General features: G+C 48.3%; 1 pseudogene; it reads left to right on the forward strand.

Annotated features, from left to right (window-relative positions):
• LOC128937651 (CUB and sushi domain-containing protein 2-like) overlaps positions 1-20,409 on the forward strand; it is a 139,221-nt pseudogene that overhangs the window by 85,493 nt on the left and 33,319 nt on the right.

Below are 20,409 nucleotides of genomic sequence, written 5' to 3' on the forward strand. Positions count from 1 at the left end.
GCACCTGGAGCAGGGGATGGTGGCTGGGGACATTTCCAGGCTCCAGGGATGCTCCATGATCCTTTTCCCTTGCAGCTCCCTGTGGCGGGCAGTACACAGGCTCAGATGGAGTCGTCCTGTCCCCAAATTATCCCCAAAACTACACCAGTGGCCATGTGTGCCTGTACTCCATCGTCGTGCCCAAGGACTATGGTACCATGCTTGGAATTTTTATGGGATTCTCTTCTTATTTGCTGGGTTTTTAATGATAATTTTTCTAAGTTCATCCAGAACTGGAGATAAGGAAGATGGGAGAGGAGGTAGCAGGAGAGGTAGCAGGAGGTGCTGTTGGGTGCTCTTTGTGCTGGAGTCAGAGAAAATTCTGGATTTGTCCAATTTTGTCCATTGCAGCTAATCAATAATTATAATTCCTCAGTGGAATTCTGCGCCTCGTGTTCCCTAGGCAGGGAAAGGGTAATGAGCCACAGGAAATTCCCAGTGGGCTGGGAATCAGTGGGAAAATGTTGAGTTAATGAAGCCAGGGGAGTCTGGTGCTGCCTCTGGAATTTGGGGATAAATAAAAGGCTCCCATTTTTCCAGGCTGTCACTCCCTGCCTGGAATAAAGGCAGCTGAAACGCAGGACAGAGGTTGTGCTGGGAAAAGAAATCCCAGTTTGGAATGTTGGGAATCCTGGGGGGTCAGGGCTTGGACTGGACGGTCCTTGGGGTCTGGTTCAGCTCAGGGGATTCTCTGAGTCCATGAAAATGCCTTGGCCCCAGAGGCTGGGTGTGGAGGGCGGTGTAGGGACAGCAATGGGGTGGCAATGGGATGACAGTGGGGACAGCACTGGGATTGAGTGAGGATGATGGTGTAATGACACTGGGGACAGAAGTGTGGTGGCACTAGGGACAACAGTGGGACAGTAGTATGGTGACATTGGGGACAGCAGCATGGTGATGCTGGGGACAGCAGTGGGATGGCAGTGTGGTGACATTGGGGACAGCAATATGGGGATGCCAGTGTGGCGGCACTGGGAACAGCAGTGTGGTGGCACTGGGGACAGCAGAGGGATGACACTGGGGACAGCAATATGGGGACGCCAGTGTGGTGGCACTGGGAACAGCAGTGTGGTGGCACTGGGGACAGCAGTGGGATGACACTGGGGACAGCAATATGGGGACGCCAGTGTGGTGGCACTGGAGACAGCAGCGTGGTGATGCTGGGGACAGCAGTGTGGTGACACTGGGGACAGCAGCGTGGTGATGCTGGGGACAGCAGTGTGGTGGCACTGAGGACAGCAGTGGGATGGCAGTGTGATGACACTGGGGACAGCAGCGTGGTGATGCTGGGGACAGCAGTGGGACAGCAGTGTGATGACATTGGGCACAGCAGTGTGATGGCCATGGGGACAGCAGCATGGTGGCACTGGGGACAGCAGTGGGATGGCAGTGTGGTGGCACTGGGGACAGCAGTGGCCGGTGCCAGCCCTGTCCCTGTCCCCACAGTGCTCTTCGGGCAGTTTGCCTTTTTCCAGACGGCGCTCAATGACGTGGTGGAGGTGCACGATGGCCCCACGGAGCACTCACGGCTGCTCAGCTCCCTCTCAGGCTCTCACTCAGGTAGGGAGCTGCTCCCTATCCCCTGTCCCTGTCCCTGCTGGAGACAGCAGCTTTGTCACAGCTGTCACCCAACACCCACTCTCTGTGGCTCATTCCTCCACCTCTGTGTCTCTCCTGTTTTCCCTCCTCCCCATCCAGGGGAATCTTTGCCATTGGCCACCACCAACCAGATCCTCATCAAATTCAGCTCCAAGGGTCAATCCACAGCCAAAGGCTTTCATTTCGTCTACCAAGGTGAGTTCAGGTGTGTTCTGGAAGTGTCCTCGGGTCGCTCCCAGGGGTGTCCTGAGTGTCCTGAGCTGCTTTTGGTGTCTGGGGGTTCTGAGCAGGGAATATCACAGGGAATTAGGATTCCTTTGGGAGCAGAGCTCTGGCAGGGCTGCTCTGGGTGCTTTGTATTCTGCCCTTTCATTCCCACTCAGCCTGAACCCTGCACATCCCAGGATTACCATCAGCCCCATCCCAGCGTCGTGCCCGGAGTCACACAGGGAATTTGGAGATTTATCTCCCAGCAATTCTCCCCAGTGGCATTTTTAGCACTTTCGCTGGGTGCAAGCAGCTGAAATCCCGTCTGGCAGCTCGGAAATCCTCCCTGTGTGCGTGTCACAGGCTCGGGGCTGTCACACTGCTGCCCCTTGATCCTTTCAGTAACAGCTTTGTGCTGCGCTGGGCGAGAACAACTCGGGGATTTTATGGGAGTAAATAGCAAATGATGCATGGAACAGTGGGAAAGCAGAAGGGATTTCTCACCCACGTGCTCCCTGGAGTTATCTGTGGGAACATCCAGGCTTGTGCTGCAAAGAGGGGACAGACACTGGCACGACCTGACCTGAGCCTTCTGCAGGGGTGAAGCAAAGCATGGTTTGGATTTTGGAGTAGTTGGAGATCTGTTCTCTTGAATTCCTGCCTAATGAGTGTGAAACAGCCGTGGTTGTGATTGTAATCTTCAAAGAGCTCAGCAGAACAAAGGTTTTGATGAAAGCAGGGAAGGTTTCCTCCTCCCTCCTGCAAGAGCTTGCACGGGAAGCAAGGGGAAAAGGGCGATCCTGATTTGGATCTGCCTGGCCAGACTCTAATTAGCTAAACACTCATAAATTTAAAGCAACTCAGAGGAAAATATTAATTGAATTCTTCCTTGGCAATAGACCTGGGTTTTTTTGATGGGTTTTTCTCCTCACTTACCTGCCAGACTCATTCCTGTCTTTGTAATTCCCAGTATTCAACAGGAAAATCAATAATTTTAGCACCATCACAACTTAAATCCCCCTTTTCTCTCTTTTCCAAAGGAGATTTTTTTCCCAATTACTGTTCCTTCATGACCATGAGGCCCAGGGAGCTGAGGAACCGAAAGGCTCCTGCATTGGGTGACAAAACAATGTTTTGGGAAGCCACTGCCAAATCCTTTGGTTCCCCTGGGTAAAAACAGCCTTTTGGTGTGGGGAAAGTTCTCTGGAAGGAGGCAGTGGGGGGATTCTGGATGTCCCAGCTGCTTTTATTTCAAGTATAGAATCATTAAATCATTAAAGTTAGAAAAAACCTCCAAGATCTTCAAGTCCAACCTTCATCCAGGTGCCCCCATGCCCACCCAGCTGTGTCACCAAGTGCCACCTCCACTCGGTCTGGCATGGAGCCACTTGAACTCAGATCACCTGAGCTGGCAGAACTGGGAGTGAAATGTTGTTTTTTTTCTCTTCTCAGTGGTCATGCTTGGATTCAGCTCACTTTTGGGGTTTAGGTGCTTTGGGATTTAGGAATGATCAGTCAATGGTCATGCTTGGATTAAGCCAATCTTTAGGATTTAGATGCTTAGGGGTTTAGGAGTAATCACTCAATGGTCATGCTTAGATTAAGCCAATCTTTAGGATTTAGGTATAATCAGTCAATGGTCATGCTTGGATTAAGCCAATCTTTGGGATTTAAATAAAATCAAGTTGTGGTTATGCTTGAATTCATCCTCTCTTTGTGATTTAGATACTTTGGGGTTTTGGATACAATCAGTCAGTGGCCAAGTTTGGATTTAGCCCCTCCTTGGGGTTTAGATACAATTGGTCAATGGTCATGTTTGGATTCAGCCCCTATACTTTAAGGTTTTAGATACAATCAGTCAATGGCCAAGTTTGGATTTAGCTCTTCCTTGGGATTTAGATACTTTGGGGTTTAAGTACAATCAGTCAATGGTCATGTTTGGATTCAACTCTGATACTTCAGGTTTTTAGATACAATCAGTCAATGGTCAAGTTTGCATTCAACCCCTCGTTGGGGTTTAGATACAGTCAATGGCCAAGTTTGAATTCAGCCCTTCCTTTGGGATTTAGATACTTTGGGGTTTAGGTACAATCAGTCAATGATCATGTTTGGATTCAGCCCCAATACTTTAGATTTTTAGGAACAGTCAATGGCCAAGTTTGGATTCAGCCCCTCCTTGGAGTTTAAATACTTTGAGATTTAGATACAATCAGTCAGTGGCCAAGTTTGAATTCAGCCCTTCCTTTGGATTTAGATACTTTGGGGTTTAGGTACAATCAGTCAATGGTCACGTTTGGATTCAGCCCCTCCTTGGGGTTTAGGTACAATCAGTCAATGGTTGTGTTTGGATTCAGCCCCTCTTTGGGGTTTAGATAAATCAGCCAATGGCCAAGTTTGGATTCAGCCACCCTTTGGGATTTAAACACTTTGGGGTTTAGGTACAATCATTCAATAATCATGTTTGGATTCCCCCCCTGACACTTCAGGCTTTGGGTACAATCACTCAACAGTCAAGTCTGCACCCAGCACCTCTCCGCATTCAGACGCTCAGTAATTCCAGTGTAAAACAGACAAATCTTCTCTCCACCATCTCCCTGCCAGCACTAACTCTGTTTTGCCTGTGTCCTCCCTGTGTGCCAGCCGTGCCCCGCACCAGCGCCACGCAGTGCAGCTCGGTGCCGGAGCCGCGGCACGGCCGGCGCCTGGGCAGCGACTTCGCCGTGGGCGCGCTGGTGCGCTTCGAGTGCAGCCCCGGCTACAGCCTCAGGGGCTCCCCTGCCATCCAGTGCCTGGCCATGCCCGGGGCCCTGGCCCAGTGGAACTCCTCCGTCCCCACCTGCATGGGTAGGTGCCACCTTGGTTTTTTTAAAGTTTTTCTGAGTTTTCTGGTGTTTGCGTTCTTGTCGCGCGCTTTATGTAAATAATTATTGTTCTGCGTTCTTTTATGGAGGAGGAGAAATTTTATGGGCTGTTGGTTTGTCCAGTGTCATTGGACAAGTGGCATTGTCACCCTCCAATCCACTGTCACTTTTGGAAATCTATAACTGTTAGAAATTAAAAGCTCTCTTTTTACCTTGAAAAGAGCAGCGTGTCCACGGAGTTTTATTTTAAGAGGAGAAATTTGATGGGCTGTTGGTGTGTCCAGTGTCATTGGAGAGGTGGCTCTTCCACCCTCCAGTACACTGCCACTTTTGGAAATCTATAAATGTTAGAATCAGAAATGAAAAGCTCTCTTTTTACCTTCACATCATTTTATTTCCTATAGCAACAGGTAGGTGGCACTGGGAGAGGTGGGAGCAGGGTGGGTGGCACTGGGAATGTTGTTGGGAGCTGTGCTGCTCTCTGGGTTGTCCTGAAAGGGGACAGGGGTTGGATGTTGGTGGTGTTTGTGGGTCTCTTCCAGCTTGAAGAAAAATCAACAGCAAAACAAAGCACTAATGAATTGAAATGTAAATGAATGAAATGTTCAAGACTTCTTTAGAACCTCTTGTGGTTCTGTCCAGAGAGGTTGTGGCTGTCCCATCCGTGGAAGTGTGCAAGGCCAGGTTGGACAGGGATTGGAACAATCTGGGATAGTGAAGGTGTCTGGGAGAAGGGATTTGGGGATCTTTAAGGTCCCTTCCCACCCAAACTGTTCCATGGTTGTCTGATAAAAAACAAAGCCCAGCCTGGCTCTGAATAAGAACAGTTTAACCCCAAATTCCAGGGAATTGACATTTTTGATCCAGTACTCTTGTGAGATCTGGGACAGCATCTCAAATAAATCAGATCTGGCTGAAAGCTGCTTTCACATCCTCTGAAGGAGAGGATGAAGATCATCCTCGTGTGCTCCCCACACCCAAGGAATGTGCCAAAAGTTGCACGAAAAAGTTACTGGAAAGAGGATTATTCCTAAAATCTCATCCTTAAATCACAACCAGCTCTCGATTTCTTGTAATTTTAACAATGTTTTTTTTTAGCAAAACCAATTCCTTGTGCTTTCCTCCCGGCAGTGCCCTGCGGGGGGAACCTGACGGAGAGGAAAGGAACCATCCTGTCCCCAGGCTTCCCTGAGCCCTACCTGAACAGCCTCAACTGCGTGTGGAAGATCACAGTGCCCGAGGGAGCAGGGATCCAGGTACAGCCAGGACAGACAGCAGGACACTCGGGGTGTGCTGCTCTCACATGATGGGAAATTGCTGTTCCTCGTAGGACAGGGATGGGTTGATGTGGAATTCTCTGGAATCAGGGATTTATTTATTTATAGCCAGGATTAGGCAGGGACTCATTGGTGACGTTTATTGTGACGGTGTTCACAGGGGTCTTAGGATGAGGGAAGAGATGAGGATCTGACTCCATGTTTCAGAAGGCTTGATTTATTATTTTATGATATATATTCTATTCTATTCTATTCTATTCTATTCTATTCTATTCTATTAACTATACTAAAAGAACAGAAGAAAGGATTTCATCAGAAGGCTAGCTAAGAATAGAAAAAGAAGGAATGATGACAAAAGCTTCTGTCTTGGACAGACAGTCTGAGCCAGCTGACTGTGATTGGCCATTAATTAGAGACAATTAACATGAGACCAATCACAGATGCACCTGTTGCATTCCACAGCAGCAGATAATCATTGTTTACATTTTGTTCCTGAGGCTTCTCAGCTTCTCAGGAGGAAAAATCCTAAGGAAAGGATTTTTCAGAAAATACCACGGCTGCAGCTTGTGACCAGGCAAGGAGCTGTGCCAGGGGAGGGGCAGGTTGGATTTAGGGAAAGGTTCTCCTTCCCCCAGAGGGTATTTGGGCACTGCCAGGGTCCCCAGGGCATGGGCACAGCCCCAGGGATGCCAGAGCTCCAGGAGCATTGCCAGGGAGGCACAGGGTGGGATTTAGGAAGAGCAGGCCCGTGGTCCCTCAGTGTGACCCTTACTCTGGCACAAAAGAGGGGGAATTTGAGTTAAATTTTAGTTTTTTATTGTGATTGTCCAGGGAGGCTGTGGATCCTCCAGCCCTGGAAGTGCCCAAGGCCAGGTTGAGTAGGCCTTCCAAGCTGTTCCACTCTTGGATAGTGGGAGATGTTCCTGCCCACAGCAGAGATTTTGGAACGAGATGAGTTTTAAAATCCGTCCCAAACACTTAAAATTCTTTGGGTCCCCCACCAGTGCTGAGGTCTGCACTTCCACATGTCACCAGGATCTGCTGTCACCCATCAGCTTCTCTGGGACTTCCAGGAGGGCAGAAAGCCCTTGGAGAAAGATTTTGGCTTTTCAGGACCTGAAACAGCTTCAGGGAGGGGTCTCAGTGCAGCCCCCAGGGAGGGAATGACCACGGAGCTGGAGCTGGATCCATCCTGGCTCCACTTCCCTCAGTGTGACCCCTACTCTGGCACAAAAGAGGGGGAATCTGGGTTAAATTGTAGTTTTTTATTATGATTGTCCAATGAGACTGTGGATGCTCCAGCCCTGGAAGTGCCCAAGGCCTGGTTGAGCAGGGCTTCCAACCTGTTCCACTCTTGGATAGTGGGAGATGTCCCTGGCCACAGCAGAGATTTTGGAACAACATGAGCTTTAAAATCCATCCCAAACTTAAAATTCTTTGATCCCACATTTTTGGGTCCCCCACCAGTGCTAAGGCCTGCACTTCCACATGTCACCAGGATCTGCTGTCACCTGGTCACGACCCATCAGCTTCCCTGGGTCTTCCAGGAAGGCAAAAAAAGCCCTTGGAGAAAGATTTTGGCTTTTCAGGACCTGAAACAGCTGCAGGGAGGGGTCTCAGTGCAGCCCCCAGGGAGGGAATGACCACGGAGCTGGAGCTGGATCCATCCTGGCTCCACTTCCTTTGCGTTCTCCATTATTAGATCTTAATTCCAGCATCGCTTTACCCCCTTTTTTGCGCAACAATTAAAGGTTAAACAACTGTAAATCAGGGAAGGAGGTGAAATTGAAGCTTTCTTGGTAACAGCACTCAGGAGCAGGATTTTTATGTAATCAGGGTAGAAGCTGGCACTTCTGCCATGAATTATTCATTCCCGGAGCAAACCTTCCTGAGTGAATTAATTTATACACGTGGCAGTAAATAGATGCAGATCCCTTGTGAATCCACATGTCAGACTAGAATTAGGACCTTAAAAATGTTTATTCCGTTAAGCTGGAGGAGGGGGGGAGAGAGGAGAATAAATAATTTAGGCGGTGTAAGAGCAAACAAAACGCTCATTCTCACTCAGCTTCCAATAATGTAAATCACGAGAGGGGTGTAATGAGGCAGGAAAAAAGGGAAAAAAGGGTCAGTGATGGCTCCGTGGGGGTCACTGAGATTCCTGCTGGGTGAACTCCGCTCACTTTCTGCTAAAAAAAATATTTGGGAGGAACTTTACAGCCGGTTTTATTACCCGGAGTAAATCAAGGAGGAAATGGCTTCAATGGCTGAAGTGGGGGCATTGATTTTGGTTTTATTATTTATTATTTTATTTGATTTTGGTTTTATTATTTATTTTCAAACGGGGGGTTTTGATTTGTTGTGCAGCAAGGCAGGGGTAAGTGGGGAATTGGGGTGGATGAGGAAATCAGGGAAGAAGATATGGAGAGAAAGGGAGAAGGTTCACACGTGTGTAGTCAAAGTTTGAGGGCAGTGAAATCTCCTCACTGCTCATTTTTCCCAATTTTCCAGCACTCTCCTTGTTTGGAGCCAAGCTGTACAACTCATTTATGCTCCTGATTTATCTTTGAGATTCCTTTTGGATTTGTTGGGGTTTTTTGCCTGCCAATTCAATTTGAGATACCCAATGTTGGAAAATTTCATCCAGACCTTTCAGCTTAAATCTGAATTTTCCCCAAAACAGGTGGTTTTTACCCAGGTTTTCTGCCTCACTCTCACCCCATTCACCAAACTCGGGTTTTTAATGGGACACTGAAAGCTTTGAACCATCAGCATTTAGGATTTAGGCAAAATCCTTGTTAATGGTAAACAAAGCTGAGCAATTCCTTGGAGATCCTCACTCAAGCACGAGCTGCTTTTCGGTATAAATGCAGATTTCCCAGCTCTGCTTTTCAGTATAAATGCAGATTTTTCAGCTCTGTTTTTCTGTATAAATGCAGATTTCTCAGCTCTCCTGATGTTTCTCATCCAAGGATTTGTGTTGTTGTTCCAACTAATGGAGCCAAGTGACTTCCTAAGGCCTCCAAACCTTGTGGGGCATGGCAGGGAAAGGTGAAATCTGAAAATGCACTCGAGTGATCCCTCTAAAAGCTGAGGAACAAGGCTGGAACTTGATTGGATTTTTAAAATCCTGTTGTTTAATGTGAGGTGGTTTTTGGGTTTATTTTATCTCCGGGGTGCTGCTGGTTGCTCTCATTTGAAAGGGCTCAAAGTCTTCAAGGATTTCTCCAAATGGGGGAAAAAAGCTGGGATTTTCAGCAGCTGTAAATGAGCTGGGCAGTTCCAGGAGCTCTGGAGCAGCAGCAGAAAATAACATTTCTATTTGGAAGTTTTGGGGGAAAAATAGCTGGAAAATCCCAGTGGGAACAGTCAAAGGCAGAATTCTCCAAATTTTGCCAGTGTTGAACCCTCGGAGTGTGTAAACTCAATTAGTGACCCTTTAATTGCTGTTAATTTGATTTATTCCTATTATTTCAAATTTTTTTTCCTTTGTTTTGTTTCTCTCTGCAGATCCAGGTGATCAGTTTTGTCACAGAGCAGAACTGGGATTCCCTGGAAGTGTTTGATGGAGGAGACAACACAGCCACCATGCTGGGGAGCTTCTCTGGTACGTGGCCCTCGAGCCCATCAGTTCCTGCCTCATTTCATTCACCTCACAAAATTAAACTTTAAAAAAGCATCAAAAGCCAGGAATGGATTTCAAGGGAATCATGTGCTCTGTTGGGTTGGGAATTACAATTCCAATTTCTACCTGTGGGAAGGGTTGAGAGGGAGCCTTAAACACAAAACCAGTGGAGTTTTATTCCTGGAAATGGGAATTCCCTCAGCTCTGCTGGGATGTGAGGCCACCACACCTGGCAAGGTGACCTGACCTTGATGTCCCCCAGAAAGGGTGAAAGGCTACAAAACAAACTCTTATTTTTCCTTGGAATTTTTGTATTTCCTTTGGAATCCTTGTGTTTTTCTTTGAATTGTGGCTTTTAGCAGAGCAGGCTCCAGGAGCTTTGAGAGCCTTTCAAATTCAGCACCACTGGCAGAACAATGGCCCAAAACCTCATTTATTTAACAAATGTGCCCAAAATGCCCTGAGCTAGGCAGGAGAAGGGTCTGGGATGGAGCTGCCTTGTCCTGCTGCTGCAGCAGCTTCCAGGGGATGAAGGAATCCCGAATTTTCCCAAATTTTCCCGAATTTTCCCAGACCTGCGCTCCACCCACGCTGTTTCCCATCCCTTGGTGCTTTTTGTCTGTCGGTGGCCAAGCTCCAGGGGCTGAAATCCAGGAAAGGATTTCAGGAAAGGCCCTGGGTATTTCTCAATTGGCCTCGTTAGAAAGAACCTGATCAAAACCAAGAGGAGCTCATTAAGTTGGAAGGACTTTGTGTTGTCAGGAAATCTCTGAGGAGGGGGAGAGAGATCCTCTCTGTGAAAAATGCCCATCAGTTGTTTTTAACATTTTAAAAGTTTAATAGTAAATGTATCATTAAATATTAAAATAATATTTTATATAATTATTTTTCTAATATATTTTATCTATTATAATAAAATATATTGTCTATAATATATAGTATATAATATATGATATATAATATATGATATATAATGTATAATATATTAATATAAAATAGTAATATATTATTATATAATACATATGTTATATATTATACATAATATTATATTATATATTAATAATGTGTATTAATATATAATATTATTATTTAAAGTTTTATTTTACAGATAATAAAAATAGTAACGAAATGGTTATAAAAATAGTAATATAATTAGAGTAATAAAAGTGTTGGACAATTTGGATTAGGACAATATGAGACAATAAAAACAAAGAGTTATGAACAGTCTGGGTATCTTTTCTGGGCAAAATAAGCCCGAAAAAAGGACCCACATTAACAGAGGATTAACCCTTAAAAACAATAACCTGTTGCATATTCATACATCTCATCCATGATGCATAAATTCCGTTCAAACACAGGATTCTGTGTGGTCAGTGCCAACTTCTTCCTCTGAATCCTGACGGCATCTTCATGGCTGAGCAGTCAGGAAGAATTTGATTTCTTCTGATAATGGACCAATAAATTATTTTTCTCTGAAATATTGAGGTGTCCTGTGGCTGCTATCTCATTGCAAGTCCTTTCTTTAAAAAAATATCTTACATAGCTTAGTTTCTATTTTAACATTTTGTTATAACCTAAAACTATATTTAGCACACTACTGAAGAGAATTAATCCAGCATCACTTTCCAACACAACCCATATACCATCCATTTGAATATTTGCCAAAAGCCAGTCATCAAACAGGCATTTCTCACACTCTCCCCTGCCTTTGTGCTCCCCTTGTTTTGCCAGGAACCACGGTGCCTGCTCTGCTCAACAGCACTTCAAACCAGCTCTATCTGCATTTCTATTCCGACATCAGCGTCTCTGCCGCCGGCTTTCACCTGGAATACAAAAGTAAGAGCAGCTCCAGCCTTGATCCCGCAGCTCCTGCGCGATGGGGAGGTGCCTGCAGGGCTGGGGAAATGGGGGAAGGAGCTGCTGTGGCTCCCTGCTCTCAAGGAGGGAGTGATAAATAGAGGAAAGATGGAGCAGAGGGGTGGGATGAGCCTGGTGGCAGTTTTTTGTGGCACAAAGGGTTAAAAAATCCGTGGGTGCAAGGCTGGGATCTGGGTTTGGGAAGTGCTGCTTGCCAGGGACTTCCAGCTCTTGGCATTCCCTGCTGGAACCAGCAGGTCTGGATATGTCCTCATCCCAAAAATCCTGGCTGGAAGAGTCCTCAGAGGTCATCCCCTGAGGAAAGCAGGGTCAGAATGGAGATAAAACTGAATTTGAGCATTTTGATGGAGCTTGAGCTTGGAAAAACTGCAGGATTTGCACAAAGAGCCTGGGCAGGCTCTGCTCACAGCTGAGAGCTGAACCCCATGTTATCACTGTTATCAGTGTTATCAGGGGGGGTTTCTGCAGTGTTTTAGTGGGTGCTGGGGATGTTCCCCTCCCTCCCCTGCTGGATGTGCTCCTGTTCCCACAGCCCAGCACCCTGAGCTGCCCTGGGCACATTGCTGGATCCAGGAATTCCTGTGCTGTGTGCTCAGAGCCCCGCACAGGAGCATTCCCAAGGTGGTTGATCCATCCTCCTTGTCCAAGGGCACCTCTGGAAGCTCTGAGGTGGTGTGGGCACCCCTCCTTTTCAAAAACACCTTAAAAACATCTTTAATGTCCCCTCCAACCCAAATTCTGTGGTGGTGTGGAGCACTTGAGTGGGTTCCTGGTTAGGGATGATCCCAACTCTTCCTGGAATGGCAGCACTTTGCTCCCAGCAAGGCTCATGCCAGGTTTTTTTTGGGAATACAGACCCCAGCACGTGGCTAAATGTGTGATCCTAGCCAGGATCCTTTCGAAAAGAAATCCCCAGTGGTGAGAGAACAAACCTGAGTGAGGCAGGGAAGAGAATCCTTTGGGAAATGGCTGTCAGGTTTGGATGGGGATGACAAAAACTCATTTTCCCCTGGGTCTGTGTTTGATTCCTGATGTCTGATCAGGAGAGGTGGAGGTGCCTGTTATTTTGGATAATACTGGCAGAGAATCCTGGAATATCCTGAGCTGGAAGGATCCACCAGCATCATCCAGTCCAACCCTGGCCCTGCACAGGCATCCCAGCAATCCCACCCTGTCCAAACACTCCTGGAGCTCTTGGGATTGTTCCCATTCCCTGGGGAGCCTGGGGGGAAGAACCTTTCCCTAAATCCAGCCTAAACATTTTGGGGTTATCCTGCAGAGCCAGGAATGGGATGGATGATCTGTGAAGTCCAAAACTTCCTGGAGCTTTTGGGAATGTTCCCATTCCCTGGGGAGCCTGGGGAGAAGAACATTTCCCTACATCCATCCTAAACATTTTGGGGCTGGTTATCCTGCAGAGCCAGGTGTGGGGTGGACGATCCTTGCAGGTCCCAGCTCAGGATATTCCATGATTTTTCCCAGCTCTGCTGCTGGTGAGGGTGAGCCTGGGCTTGTTTGGAGGGAGTTGGGTGATTTAGGACCCTTCCCACCCAAACCAGTGTGAGATTCCCTGCAATGGCACAGCTGGAGCTGCTTTAAAGCCAAGCAGCACTAAAACCTTCCAGGATTTGCTGCCTTTACTCACTGAAACCCTGTCCATTATTGGATCCAGCAGGATTACAGCCACCACAGGATTGGGAGAGGAAAAAATGTGCTCAGCCTGTGCTCTGGGAGCTGCAGGAATCCTCTGGCTGTGACTCTGTTTCTTCTCCAGCTCTATTCCAATCGATAAATCCTTTGAGCACCCTCCTGCAAAAATCACGGCCAGGTTTTTCATGAGCCTGGGGATTATCAGCCCTGTCTGTTTCCTTGGCTGAGGAAATTAATAGGTGTTGATTTTCAGGGCAGCTGGAAATAATGTGATTTCTGCTCTGTTTGTACAATTGGAATCTCCCAGCCCTGAGCCCTGGGTTTGGTTTTTTTTTTTTTCTGTGTTTTTTTCTGGGAGGAAGTTGGGAGAGATGAGCTCAAACAGGGGAGGAAAACTCAGGTTTCTCCCTCACTGTGGCGCTCAGGCTGAGCTCTTACCTCTGCATGCTCCAAAGCCAGGAACAATTTGGGACTGAGTGAAAGGCACTGATGTGAAGGAGAAGTTATTTAAAGCCATTTTCCCTGCTGCCTCTCTGAAGGTCAAGCAGCACATCCAGGAGCAGGGAGGGAAGCGTGACTGGGCTTTGGGAGGAGACTCAGCCTCTCCTTGCTCCTTTTCTCTTTTATTTTCCCCCTGCCTGGGGCTCTGTGGGGAGCAGGAGCCCTTGCAGGGATGCAGGAGGTTATGATGGAGAGGAGCTGCAGGATTCATTTTATATCCCTGGGATGTGCAGAGGGGAGATGGGGGAAGGAGAGGGGAGATGGATGGAGAGGAGAAAATGTGGGAAATGGAGAGAAAAAAATGTGGGAAAAGGAGAGAGATGTGGGTTATAGAAAGAAAAGAAGGAAAGGAAAGGAAAGGAAAGGAAAGGAAAGGAAAGGAAAGGAAAGGAAAGGAAAGGAAAGGAAAGGAAAGGAAAGGAAAGGAAAGGAAAATGAGAGGGAAAGAGAAGGAATAGGAAAGGAGAAACAAAAGGAAAGGGGGAAAGGAAGGGAAGGGAAGGGAAGGGAAGGGAAGGGAAGGGAAGGGAAGGGGAGCCCATTACTCCTCACGAGGTGTCACAGGTTGTTAGTTGGGTTTGCAGCAGGACATTCCCAGCTGGAAATGTGGAGATGGAAATGGGCTGTCCCTGGAGAATCCATAATAAACAGAATTTCCCCACCCAGAGTCTGTGGTGGTGGATGGCAAACAGGAGCGGGATAGAACACAAAGCGTGTTCCCATCCCTGCAGGCCCCAGCCCAGCCCCAGCCCCACTCCCTGAGCTCCCACCTCCCTTCTCCCCACAGCCGTGGGTCTCTCCAGCTGCCCGGAGCCCGCGGTTCCCGGCAATGGGCTGAAGATCGGCGAGCGCTACCTGGTGAACGACGTGGTGTCCTTCCAGTGCGAGCCGGGCTACGCCCTGCAGGTACAGCCCCAGCCCCAGCTCCCTGCTTCTCCAGACCTGCACTGCCTCAGGGCGGGACTCTGAACTCCTTATAAAGTGTTTTAGCAAGGTCTCCTCACAGCTCAGTCCCACAAACAATCCTTTTCCTCTCCTCAAGCACACAGAACAATCCTTTTCCTCTCCTCAGTCCCAGAGAACGATCAATTTCCAGCCCCAGAACCAAGGACACCTCTGCAGCTTCAGCCCCAAAAAGTGCAAACAGCAGGGAATGGAGGGGAGCAAACTGGGAGGGTGGGACTGCATCACCTGCAGCTGGAATTGGACAGTTAACCCCATATGGAAGTGGACCAAAATTTATAAAAGTGTGAAATTTTGTGACTCAGGGTCCACCTTGGATCCAACCTGGGTCCATCTCCAGCCTTGTGCTGCCCAAGGTGTCTCCTGTAAAAACCTTCTAATAAATCCCTCCTTTATTCCTGTAACTCTGTTCCAGGTCCTTGAGCATCACCAGAAGGATTCCTGCTTTTCTGGGTTCCCTATATTCTTTACACATCTATTTCTACCTCTGTTGTTATATTTGTGGTCAGTCCCAGTATTTTTCCCTGCCTTTTCCCAAGGCAGAAAGACAAAACACATTCCAGAGCTCCAAGCTGGGGGTCCCAGGTTCCTGTTCTTCCTTGGCTCTTCCAAGATTGAAACCAGCTCTTGGAGACACAAAGTTTAGTCCCTGTCTGTGGGAGAGGATTCAGAGGTGGTTGAATTACCTCACTATTTATGATTATTTTTGTCAATTATGCTAATTTGCTAAATTTGTACAACTGTATTCACTCCCCCCTTAGAGGAATGGGCATTTTATGGACATTTTTCCATATCTTCCTCCAATAAAGACCAGCCTTTAGATGACCTCCTACACTATTATTATCTCCAAAGATAATCCCCAAGTGTGAAAGATAATCTCCAAATCCAGTTGTTTAATTCCTACATTCTTTAAGGCATCACTTTTCTGGTACCCCAGATGCAACAGGCATCTCCCTCTGGATCAGATCCATCTTGCAGGGAATTTTTTCCTTCCAGGACACGGAGGGGCTCTCCCCTTTGTTTTCCATCCACCTCCCAAACCCCTGTTTTGTTTTCCATCCCTGCAGGGCCACTCTCACATCTCCTGCATGCCGGGCACGGTGCGCCGCTGGAATTACCCTCCACCCCTCTGCATTGGTAAGGAATCAACTTCTTTCTACCTGGCTGATATTTATAACACTTCCCTAAAATAAAACAAGGCTAAAGAGCTGATTTAGAGAAATTTCAGGTTGGTTTTGCAAGTGTGAGGAAACATTGGGTTGCCAGGGAAATTGTGCCTGAGAAGTCCCCGTGGGCTGCCTGGAGTGCTTTGTTTTGGATGTTACAGATGTGGCTCTAGCACAAAATGTGAAACACAGAATTATCCCCCATTCAGAAGGGAAACCCTCCAATTTCCTCATGCTGGAAGCAGGTTGGTTTTATGGCTGGAGGATTTTTTTCCATCTGAAGCGTGGTTTATTTCTGTGGGATGTGTCTGATACCACCAAAGCTGCTCCTTTCACCGGGGTCTGGTCTCTCCCAGGATCCCAACTTGCTATGGCCACTCTGCTGTCCACAGGTCACTTGTCCAGGTCACTGTTTACCCTCAGATCTGTTCAGATGTTCAGGCCTGGACATTCCATTTTCCCTGTGGAAGAGGCCTGGAGGTGAATGGAACTTGCAGGAGGTTTTTAAAAATTATTTTCAGTCATTTGCTTTTAGCAAATGTAGATGTTTAATATTCATATTGCACATTTTGCAGCTCTGAGAGAGACATTTATGCATTTAATAGCTTTAGTTAACAGTTATTTTGGGCTCCTGCTGTTCCAGCTTACATCATTTGGCTTTAAAGTAATTATAAGAGCCAACAGTTCTTTTATCTGATGATCTGCAGGCCAGGAATAAATGGAGAGATATTTCCAGGAGAATGACTGAGCTAAAGGGCCCGTTCCCCTGGAGCTGCTCTGAATGGAAGCAGAAGTCCTTGGGCTCAGCTGGGAGATCCCAGCATGGAGGAGGATCCCAAAAGCTGCCAAACCACAAGTTTTGTTCTTTGAATCAGCACCAGCCTCCCAACCCAGCAGAATTTTGGCTATGCCTGTATTTTCCCCTCCTTGGGAAAGGCCAGGCTGCTGCAGAGAGGCAGAAAAACATCTGGAGCCACTCCTGGAGGAGTGAATGTCACCTTTGTGGGTGTGACAGTGCTGGGGCTCTGCCCTGTGCCCACCAGAGCCCCTGCTCCAAGCACAGTTTGATTTTCTGCTGGCCTGCTTCCTCCAGCTGCTGGGCACCTAAATAATTCAGCAGCAGTTCTATTAAAGAGCCATTAGGAGGGAAAAGAAAGAGAAATCTTCTGGGAGAAACCTTGTTAGGAGCAGGTCTGGGCTAATGAGATATTGGACAAAGAGCCTGTGCCTGGCTGTCACAGCGAGTTAGAGAACACCTGGCTGGATTCAGCTGGGTGCTGCTGCTGGGACCACGTGGAGGTCATCCAGATAAGTGTGAGGAGGTGCTGTCAGTGCTTCAATTTCATGTGGTGCCTTTTGTAAACATATTTTTGTGCTGCCGTGGCTGGCAGTGGGCTGCAGGCAGCGAGCAAACACTCCGTGCTGGGTTTATCAGTGACAGACTGCCCAGAGATTGGCAGGGGAATGGAGAGGCTGTAACTGGGGTCAGAATAGCATCACTCAGCTTCTTCACAGTCATTCTTTGAGCTGGTGAAGGTGTCAAGAAGTGCTGGTGCCTGGTTTGGTGCAATGTCTGTGGGCAGAGCAGGTGTCCATCCCCTCTGTCACTGCTCACATCTGGCTTTCCATTTCTGGTGGCCCAAACTGGATCCCTGGGCTCAGTCTTCATCTCCTAAGGGCAGGAGAAAGGCACATCCATTCCTGATGTGGCCCTGGAAACTTGGTGCTGGTTCCTTTTTCTCAGCTGAGTCTTTAATTCCTTCATTTCCCATGGCCCTCACCCAGACAAGCCCCTCAGGGATCCTGTGACTGGATCCTGACCATGAACCCTGTTGTTCTTCCAGCCCAGTGTGGAGGAACAGCAGAAGAGATGGAAGGAGTGCTCCTGAGCCCAGGATTCCCGGGAAATTACCCCAGCAACCTGGACTGCACGTGGAGGATCCTGCTGCCTGTGGGGTTTGGTGAGAGAGATGGGTTTGGGTCGGTGCCATCGCAGAAGAGGGGGTGAAAAATCAGAGAATCCCTGACTGGTTTGGGTTGGGAAGAACCTCAAGATCATCTCATTCCACTCCCTGCCAGGGAAATTATCCCAAAGTGCTCCAAGCCCCAGCCTGGGGCACTGCCAGGGATCCAGGGGCAGCCACAGCTGCTGTGGGCACCCTAAACCAGGACTTCCCCACCTTCCCAGGGAGGAATTCCTTCCTAAGCTCCACTCCAAAGCTCCTCTGTGTCAGTTTGAGGGTTTGCCCTGTGTCCCCAGGGCAGTTAAAGTCCTGCTGAGTGCCCAGGGTGTCCTGGGCTGTGCAGGTGGGCAGTGATGGGGTTGGAGCTGGGATTGGTATTGGGATTAAAACAAGGGTTAGAGCTGGGGTTGGAGCTGATGTTGCGGTTGGGGTTGGAGCTGGGATTGGAACTGGGAATGGTGTTGGGATTGAAACCAGGGTTAGAGCTGGGGTTGGTGCTGATGTTGGGGTTGGAACTGAGTTTAAAGCTGGGGTTGGGACCAGGGTTGGTACTGCTGTTGGAGCTGGGGTTAGTAATGATGTTGATGCTGGTGTTGGAGCTGGGTTTGGTATTGGGATTGGAGCTGGGGTTGGTGCTGACTTTTGGGTTGAGATTGGAACTGGGTTTGGTATTGGGATTGGAGCCATGGTTGGTGCTGATCTTGCATTTGGTGCTGCTGTTAGAGCTGAGGTTAGTGCTGGGGTTGGTGCTGGGGTTGGAGCTGGGGTTGGTATTGAGATTGAAGCTGGGGTTGATGCTGATGTTTTGGTTGGTGCTGCTGTTGGAGCTGGCTTAAAGCTGGGGTTGGAGCTGGGTTTGGTATTGGGATTGGAGCTGGGGTTGATGCTGGTGTTGGGGTTGGTTCTGCTATTGGAGCTGGGGTTGGTGCTGATATTGGGGTTGGTGCTGGTCTTGGAGTTGGAGTTAGTCTGATGTTGGAGCTGGGTTTGGTATTGGGATTGGAGCTGGGATTAGTGCTGCTGTTGGAGCTGGTGCCGGTGCAAAACCTCAGCTGCAATTTTAGAGCCCAACTCCTCCTTCCCCCTCTGCAGGTGCCCACATCCAGTTCCTGAACTTCTCCACGGAGCCCAACCACGACTTTGTGGAGATCCGGAACGGGCCCTACGACACCAGCAGCGTCATCGGGCGCTTCAGCGGCGCCGAGCTGCCCGGCTCGCTGCTCTCCACCTCCCACGAGACCACCGTGTACTTCCACAGCGACCACTCCCAGAACAAACCCGGCTTCAAGCTGGAGTACCAGGGTGAGCAGGGACAGCCCTGCCCCGGGGGTGGCGGTTCTTGAGTTAACTCTGTGGTGGTTGAGTTAATTCTGTGGTTGTTGAGTTGACTCCATGGTTGTTGAGTTAGCTTCATGGTTGTTGAGTTAGCTCCATGGTTGTTGAGTTAATTCCATTAATTCTGTGGTTATTGAGCCCATTCCATGGTTGTTGAGTTAACTCTGTGGTTGTTGAGTTGAATTAATTTCGTGGCTGTTGAGTTGAGTTAATTCTGTGATTGTTGAGTTAACTCCGTGTTTGTTAACTCCGTGGTTGTTGATTTAATTCAGTGGTTGTTGAGTTAATTCAGTGGTTATTGAGTTAACTCCATGGTTGTTGAGTTAACTCCATGGTTGTTGAGGTAATTCCATGATTGTTGAGTTAATTCCGTTAATTCCATGGTTGTTGAATTAATTCCATGGTTGTTGAGTTAACTCCTTGGTTGCTGAGTTAACTCCGTGGTTGTTGAGTTAATTCTGTGGTTGTTGAGTTAACTCCATGCTTGTTGAGTTAACTGCATGGTTGCTGAGTTAATTCTGTGGTTATTGAGTTTATTCAGTGGCTGTTGAGTTAACTCCATGGTTGCTGAGTTAACTCTGTGGTTGCTGAGTCAACTCCATGGTTGTTGACTCCAAACCTCCCTGGGCACCCCCTTCCAACCCTTTCCATGGAGAAATTCCTCCTGAACTCCATCCTGCCCCTCCCCTGGCACAGCTTGAGACCATTTCTCCTTGCCCTGTCCCTTTTTCCCTGAGAAATAAAACACAAACACAAATTCCCATTGTGTTTCCCCAGCCTACGAGCTGCAGGAATGCCCCGACCCGGAGCCCTTTGCCAACGGCGTGGTGAGAGGAGCTGGCTACAACGTCGGCCAGTCCATCTCCTTCGAGTGCCTGCCTGGCTACCAGCTCATCGGGCACCCCGTGCTCACCTGCCAGCACGGCACCAACAGGAACTGGGACCACCCCCTGCCCAGGTGTGAAGGTACGGCCTGGGCTCACCTGGGCACCTTGGGATGCTCTGGGAGCAAAGGTGTGGCTGGGAATGAGCTCTTGGAGGGATCCACGAGGTGTTTTGGTGAACATTTGGGGTGTTTTGGCAGCTTCTGAGGGAGGTTTGAGTCTTGGGGAGTCTTGAGCACCAACAGGAACTGGGATCACTCCCTGCCCAGGTGTAAAGGTACGGCCTGGGCTCACCTGGGCACAGCACTTCAGCTCCTTGGGATGGGCTGGGATTGCTCTGGGAGCAAAGGTGTGGCTGGGAATGAGCTCTTGGAGGGATCTATGAGGTGTTCTGGTGAATATTTGGGGTGTTTTGGCAGCTTCTGAGGGAGGTTTGAGTCTTGGGGAGTCTTGAGCACCA

The sequence above is a fragment of the Melozone crissalis genome, unplaced genomic scaffold (genome assembly GCF_028551555.1).
Source record: "Melozone crissalis strain CALT ecotype California unplaced genomic scaffold, PUWL_Pcris_2 ptg000020l_1, whole genome shotgun sequence".
Lineage (NCBI taxonomy): Eukaryota > Metazoa > Chordata > Aves > Passeriformes > Passerellidae > Melozone > Melozone crissalis.